Below are 8,430 nucleotides of genomic sequence, written 5' to 3'. Positions count from 1 at the left end.
TCCTCCCTGCCCTCAATTCCAGAGGCGCCAGGGCCCAGAGCAAGGCGGGGTGAAGAAGAGCGGGCTGTGGCTTCCCCAGCTAGCAACACACTCCTATGTTGTAATCACTGTCAGGACCTATTCCTCATGCCCAGCACCTGCCTGGCCCAGAGAAGACATCTGATACTTGTGTTCAAAAAGGAAGGAGTGAATGAAAGTTCCCCTATTTCAGTTCACCCCCTTTCTTAGTCACTCACTGCTTTCCTGGTTTAGGAGTCTTATGTGTCAGTCAGAGGAGGGTGTTTCCTTGGCTCAGAGACTTAGTTAATAATGTGGCATTACCCAAGGTACACATGGGGTGTGTGTCACATTTCTCAGGAAATGTCAGCTTCTGGGCAGGGCTTAGACTCCCGCAGTTCCTAGTCCCACCCCCAGCCTCTCATTCCAGCTCAGAGCGTGAAAGAGAATAAATTTCTGCTCTTCTGAGCCTTGTTGCGTTTTTATCCGAAGACCTCCGGCAGCAGCATGAAGTTGGGAGGCTTCCTCCTGCTTGTGACCCTAGTCACCCTCAGCTCAGTGGTGCAGGAGCTTCAGGCTGCGGTGAGACCGTTTAGAGTTTTTGGTGAGTCCATGCAGAAGGCAGCCCTGTCCTTTTTGCAATGAAGGAGCCAGAATGTAAGCCACTGGGGGCCAGTGGGTACAGGGGAAGGAGGGGAAGAAAAGAGAGGGGAAGGTATTCCAGGCAAGCAGTCACTGCAGGGGCCCACCTTGACTGCAGGGTCTCTGCGCTTCTGCTTTTACTTTCTCCTCTCCTTTCCTCTGATCATCCCTCCATCTGGACTCTCCAAAAGTGAAGCCTTTTGCCCTCTCATTGGCCTCCGGCCATTTCCCCAGCCTCTCTCTCTCTCCACCGGTTTGTTTGTCTCTTGCTACAAATAAGTTGGATTGCTTACAGAAAATATTTTCTTAAATACGTGAAACATGATTCATCTTTCCCTTTTACTGCCAACATTCTCAAAGGAGTAATCTTCATTCTCTGCCTTTTCTTCCCCAAGACTCACCCCTTAATCCCCTGAAGGCTGACTGTAGTCTCTATTGCTGCCTCTACCACTCTCCCAGATTTTCTCCTTCTTCACCTTTTTTCTTTTTTAAAAAAAATTTACTTATTTGGGCTTCCAGGTGGCACTAGTGGTAAAGAACCTGCCTGCCAATGCAGGAAACATAAGAGACTCAGGTTCGATCCCTGGGTTGGGAAGATCCCCTGGAGGAGGGCACGGCAACCCACTCCAGTATTCTTCCCTGGAGAATCCCACAGACAGAGGAGCCTGGTGGGCTACATACGGTCACAAAGAGTCAGACATGACTGACATGACTTAGCACACACGTTTACTTATTTACTTGGCTGTGCCAGGTCTTAGCTGCCGCACACAAGATCTTCCATCTTCGTTGCAACATGTAGCATCTTTAGTTGCACCATGTTAGATCTAGCTCCCTGACCAGGGATTGAACCCAGGCTCCCTGCAACGGGATCATACTGTCTTGGCCACTGGACCACAAGGGAAGTCCCTCTCCCAGATCTTCTTAACAAACCTCACAACTGTCTTGAGGAACCAGTTAAAGGTTAAAAGTCTTTAAGCTCTGCAGCATCTTTTTGCTTGCCAGTCCGTCAATTCTCCAGCTTTTTTCTCTCTTAGATTATCTTCACTGTATCTTCTTCTCCCTAAGTGTCATTGGAAACTCTTGCCCCTCTCTTCTTTGTTCTCCTTCCCTTACATTGGTTGCCAAATACCGGTCATTCTTTGCAACTGGTTCTTACACGTGTTCCTTCCTTTCCGACCCTCATTGTCACATTGCCTTTTCAGCCCTGATTACTCCATGCCCGGCCCAGTGCGGTGGCTTCCTGACAGCTCTCCTTGCCCCTCTCTTTCTTCTGAAGGTTGCCTGCTTGGTGAATCCCGGTCCCTGCTATGCTCTCACACCATCACATCTCTCTCTTGACCTACCAAGTGAAATCTCAGTCCTAGGTCCCTCTGTAACTTTGTCCTCTGCCTGCTGTGGGCTTGTCTAGAAGCTCAGACAGTAAAGAATCTGCCTACAATTCAGGAGACCTGGCTTCGATCCCTGGGTTGGGAAGATCCCCTGAAGAAGGAAATGACAACCCACTCCAGTATTCTTGCCTGGAGAATCCCATGGACAGAGGAGCCTGGCAGGCTACAGTCCATGGGGTTGCAAAGAGTCAGACATCACTGAACGGTGGGGAAGGGAGGTGCTGCAAACCTGTCTGCCTTGACTTCCAACTATTCCCTAGTACTTATCCAGCCTTCCGTTTGCTACTCTTCCTGTATTCCTTGTATTTCAGGGTGAAGAGTGAGGAGATGAGGCACCTAGGGCGCACAATTGAAGGAGGCGCTCACTCTGAGTTGTTCAAGGGCCTCCTTAAATGCTGTGTCCTGGGTGCCTCATGCACTTTTCTCTAGTCCCGCCCTGTTGCATTTTCCTCTTGTGAAGTTTTCCTAGTAATTCTTTTCTCTTCTCCACTCTCCCTCTCAATTCTGCCTTTAAAAGATTCCCATACTTCAAGACTTACCTTCCTGATTCATTGGAAGTGATGTCCTCTCTTTTGCAAACCCCTTTAGTCCTTCGGATAAACCTCTCTCAGGACATGTGCCAAATACTGCTTTGCTTTTAGTACTTTAAACATAAACTTTATCGCCACTGTGAGGCTCTAAGCTGCTGGAAAGTAATAACCTAGTCTTATATCTCCATGGGCTTCGCAGCTGCCTCAGTGGTAAAGAATCTGCCTGCCAACACAGGAGACTTGTATTCGATCCCTGGGTTGGGAAGATCCCCTGGAGAAGGAAACGGCAACCCACACCCGTATTCCTGCCTGGGAAATCCCCATGGACAGAGGAGCCTAGTAGGCTATAGTCTGTGAGGTTGCAAAGAGTTAGACATGACTTAGTGACTAAACAGACCAATTCAATCCACATATCCATACTTCCTGTATAACTTAACCTCTGTGCTTTGTACATAGTAAGAAATCAACAGGTATTAATGAGTGACCAAACTGCTGTGAGTGGAGACAAGAATTCTCCCATTCTCTCACCATAAATCAAAACAGCTAATAAAAGCATGGAGGGACTGTATTGATCTTCTCTGAGGTCAGCAAGTACATAGTAGACATCCCACCCCACTCCCGTATTACATCATCAGACATTGCTAATCAGTTATAGCACTCTTTCTCTTTGAGCCTTGACAAGGCAATCCAGCCTTCTCCACACAGCATCAGAACAGTCACCTCCATTGACTGGAGCTGAGACTGGAGAGTGAACTTCATCCAGCCCTCCTGGATCTAAGGACTTCATTTTACCTTTGAGAAAACAAAGGCCCAGAGAGGTTCAGAGAAAGAATCAGGTAGAGAATCTCCTGATCACAGCTGAGTCACCCACCCAAGCACAGCACATATTCATCCACAGCTCTGCACACATTTTGTTAGAAACGCTTGCAGGGTCTTAACCAGCTCCCTGGACCTATTTCATTGGTCCTCAAAGACTAACCTTGAGGCTCTGGGAGTGTGGGGAGCCTCCACTTGGGTCAGGAGTGACTCCTTGGAATCTGGAGATGGACTTTTCATGCCAGGGTCAGTTTCACCCTCTGGGATGGCCTAGGGGCCAGAGAGTCTGGGCTGGATCCGACTTCTGTACTGACTAGTGGGAAAGTCACCTCAGTGCACCCCAGCTGCCATGCCTGTAAAAAGGGGCCAGTCAGATTCATTGCACAGAGTGACTACAGGGCACCCTTGATGACATTCAGCTAAGTGTAAGTCTTCCCATCTCTGCCCCTTTCCTTGCAGAGAGAAGAGAGGGCACTGAAGTGGGCTTCTCTGCAATTCCCCTCCACAGATGCAATTATCCTCCTTTTCAAAAAAATTTTTGAGTGTAGTTGATTTACAATGTTGTGTTAATTTCAAGTGCACAACAAAGTGAATTAATTATGCACGTACATATATACACTTTTTTTTTTAGATTCTTTTCCCATATAGGCCATTAGAGAGTATTGAGTAGAGTTCCCCGTGCTATAGAGCAGGTTCCTGTTATCTATTTTATACACAGCAGTGTGTATATGTGAATCCCAATCTCCCAATTTGTCCCTTCCCCCCTTATCCTCTGGTAACCATAAGTTTGTTTTCTACATCCACGACTATACTTCTGTTTTGTAAATGAGTTCATTGGTTCCCTTGTTTTTTTAGGTTCCACATACAAGCGATGTCATATGGTATTTGTCTTTCTGTGTCTGACTTACTTCTCTCAGTATAACAATCTCAGTCCATCCATGTTGCTGCAAATGGCGTTTTTATTCTGTTTTATTGCTGAGTAGTATTCCATTGTATATGCGTGCCATAGCTTTTTTACCCATTCCTCTGTTGATGGACATTGAGATGGCTTCCATGTCCTGGCTATGGTAAACAGCGTGGCAATGAACACTGGGGTGCATGTATCTTTTTGAATCATGGTTTTCTCTGGGTTGGAAAAGGAAATGGCCACCCACCCACTCCAGTGCCCTTGCCTGGAAAATCCCATGGACAGAGGAGCCTGCTAGGCTACAGGCCATGAGGTCACAAAGAGTCAGACACAACTGAGAGACTTCACTTTTTTTCACTTTTCCTCTGGGTATATGCCAGGAGTAATTAATTATTCTGTTCTTTAAAGTAGACCTTGCTTTGTTGAAATTGTGTGAATGCCTTGCTTTTCACTGAAATACATAAGATGTTAATGAGTACTATTCTGTGATTAATCATTTATAAATTATATTATGTATTGAACTTGAAGATGGAATTGGCTCCTTAATCATGGGCTGGCCTCCCTAACACCTGTGTCTAGAGCATGGCACTTTTCAGCTGGTCTGTTCTAATGCAGGCACCTGTGTTGACCTCTGCAATGGCGACTGGGACTGTGGTCCAGAAGAGCGCTGTGTCAGCAATGGCTGTGGCCACGTCTGTGTTTCGAACTAAGGTAAAAACGTCAGGTCCTTCCCTGCTTCCTCATTCCATGTTGAAGCCAGACAGGCAGTACACTTGGCCCTAGTGGAACTTCCCAGAAGTAGATGAGACAGAAGCCTATCACTTATGACTTCTCCCTCTTTACTCACCCTTCCCAAGGAAAAGAAGCACCTATCCCAAGATGGTGGTTTCCAAATAATTTCATTTAAAATAATTTCATTACCTGATATATCCTAGAGAAAAATCAGACTATTCGAGAGGAAAAAAAAAAAAAAGATAAAAATCACCCACCCGCAAATGATGTTTGCTTAACACTTCAGTGCATATTTTAAACACGACATACATGTATAATATCTATGTGAAAACAACATAATCATGCACCTATTTTGATTTCTTGATTACTTCACTTAGAGATAGCTAGTGAGAGAATTCCCTGACAGTCCAGTGGTTAAGATTCCATGGTTCCAATGCAGAGGACACAGGTTCGATCCCTGGTTGGGGAATTAAGATCCCACATGTGGTACATACAGCCATTTTAAAAAAAGAAGAAATAGCTAGTAAACAACTTTTAAGATCAACACTGATGTTTCTATTCCATCATCTCTAACGCCCTTCATGTGTGCTTATATGTGTGTCTACCATGTATGCTCATATACTTAGCAAGCTCCATAAGACACATTAAACACATTTCTTATTTTTAATATCATTAAAATGGCTATAGTGAATACTGATTGGTGTACACACTGTTATTAATTTATTTGGAATAAATTCTAAGGTGTACAATTGATGACCAAGGAGTATGCTTATTTTAAGCCTTGGATGACATTGCCATAGTAAATGATAAGGGCCCCTTTCCTATAAAAATATTTCACAGGCTTCACGTGATAAATCCTTTACCGTCAGTAGCTATCGACTGGAAACAATGCAAAATAGAAAAGCTACCAGGATTCAGTTTTGGTTACAAATTGTGTTAAACACAACAGAATCAACACATACTTTTAAGATACTCTGCTTGTGTTCAGAATGTATTGTTTGTCTTATCTACCCACAATGCCTAGGGCATTTATGGCCTTGTTGGTTCCTGGCAGGTTCTTAAGTCCCAGAACTGGAAAATCTTGTCTCTCAATTGCATTCTGTGGAGCCAGGTCCCCAAACAGCAGGTCTCACGCATAATTGTTTTGTACATTTCACAAGATGAAGACTTACCCTAAGGGCCCCCTTTCTCTAGTAATTGTTCATTCCTTCCTAGAGTTCCTATTTTCAAAGATGTGACTACTCGAAGGTCCTTGCCCAGGAAGACAGATGAAGACAGGGACCTATGGATGGAATGGACAAATGATGCGGATGGGAAGAGAAAATACTTGTTTCTTTTAATAAATCATCATTAAAAGCACCCACAGTACTTGATTTGTTTGATGAGGGATGATAAAGAAGAAGATGAGGCAATGGGGAATAGATGACATTTGTTGGGCACTTGCTATTCAACAAGGACTGTGTTATACACCCCACAAGTATCATCTAATTTATCCTACAACAACCTTGTGATTATGCTTATTATCACTACCACTTTACATATAAGGACACTGAAGTCTGAAGAAATTAATTTGCTCAAAGTCATCAAACAGACAAGTGTCCGGGCTTTAAGTATATTTCTACATCAAACTTTAAGTCCTATACATTATGGCATAGCGGTTAGGAGATCCAACTTGGAATTTCAAACCTAGGCCCACCATGCAACTGTGTGACCTTTAGCATATGTCCTAACCTTTCTGTACTTCAGTTTCCTCCACTATATAACAGTTTATACTTTATAGAGCTGCAAGGATAAAAGCAGTGAATTTACATAAAGTGCACTGAATAGTGCCTGACACATGGGACACATCCAATAAATGTTAACTAAATGATCATTATTATTATCAAATTGATGAGCTGATGACTCAGTCCTAATTTTTTAAGACTCTAGAACAGAACCCAAGGCTAATTCTCCTTCCTGGTCTTTCTTGCTGCTGCTGCTGCTAAGTTGCTTCAGTCGTGTTCAACTCTGTGCGACCCGAGACGGCAGCCCACCAGGCTCCCCAATCCCTGGGATTCTCCAGGCAAGAACACTGGAGTGGGTGGCCATTTCCTTCTCCAATGCATGAGAGTGAAAAGTGAAAGTGAAGTTGCTCAGTCGTGTCTGACTCCTAGCGACCCCATGGATTGCAGCCAACCAGGCTCCTCTGTCCATGGGATTTGCCAGGCAAGAGTACTGGAGTGGGTTGCCATTGCCTTCTCCGCCTGGCCTCTCCTAGTTTATCTCAATATTAAAAACCAGCCCCCTCACCTCCTGTTTTCCCCATTACAAAATGTGGGAGGTTAAAATCGACTTAAAATATCTTATCTATGTTTTCCACAGTCACAGAGTTAAAATTCAACTGGTCCTGGGACATTCCCGGCTATCCAGTGGCTAAGACTCTGTGTTCCCAATGCAGGGGGCCTGGATTCAGCCCTGGTAAGGGAATGAGATCCCTCACATCACAACAAAGACAGAAGATCCCATGTGTTACAACTAACCCAGCACAGCCACGTCAATAAATAAAGTTAATATGAAAAAAAAAAAAGATTCAACTGGCCCAGGCTGTTTGTAGTCTGATGACTTATTTACTGCCTTCATAGCCCCTGACAAACCATTTAAATTTTCTTTCAAACCACTTAAACTTTCTTTAGCTGTAAAAGGGAGAAATAATAATATCCACCTCATTTGAATCCTAAGGTTTATAGGACTTTACAGTATACAGAACATTTGATTTTCACATTAACCAAGAAATGGCAAATAGGGGCTCTGAATAAAATAGTGAATCCATTCATTCTGTCAACAGATATTGCGGGTTGCCTGTTACATCCCAGGTGCTACATGAGCAATGAGGATACAGCAGATGGAATGAGCAATGAGGAACCAGGCAGATGGTATCTGTGATTTCATAAAGCTTACATTCTAGAGGAAGAAACAGGTAATAAACAAGTAAATAAAGAAGATAATTACACATTATGGTCAATGTTCTGAAGGAAGTAAGGATGTGATTTAGAAATGGGGAAAGGGAGTAAAATAAAGCCTACTTCCATTAGAATGATCCAGACCCTAATGAGGTGATAAAAATGAAATTTTAACAGGGTTCCAAAACGTGAAACAAGTGAAGGACTTCCTTGGTAGTTCAGTGGCTAAAACTTCACCTTCCAATGCAGGGTACAGATTCCATCCCTGGTTGGGGAGCTATGATCCTACATGCCTCTGAGTCAAAAATAAATAAATAAATAAACAGAAGCAATATTGTAACAAATTCAATAAAGACTTTAAAAAATGGTCCACATTTGGATTTCCCTGGTGGTCCAGTTGTAAAGAATCTGCCTGCCAATACAGGGAACATGAGTTCAATCCCGTCGGGGAAGATTCCACATGCCTCAGAGCAAGTAAG

General features: G+C 43.9%; 1 long non-coding RNA gene across 1 annotated transcript; it reads left to right on the top strand.

Annotated features, from left to right (window-relative positions):
- LOC102179411 lies at positions 342 to 6,371 on the top strand. Its single transcript, XR_310768.3, has 3 exons — positions 342 to 601; positions 4,896 to 4,991; positions 6,228 to 6,371. It is a non-coding gene; the product is annotated as an uncharacterized LOC102179411 (long non-coding RNA).

Source organism: Capra hircus, chromosome 19, assembly GCF_001704415.2.
Source record: "Capra hircus breed San Clemente chromosome 19, ASM170441v1, whole genome shotgun sequence".
NCBI lineage: Eukaryota > Metazoa > Chordata > Mammalia > Artiodactyla > Bovidae > Capra > Capra hircus.
Note: the sequence above shows the minus strand (reverse complement) of the source record. Positions and strands in the feature narration are given on the sequence as shown.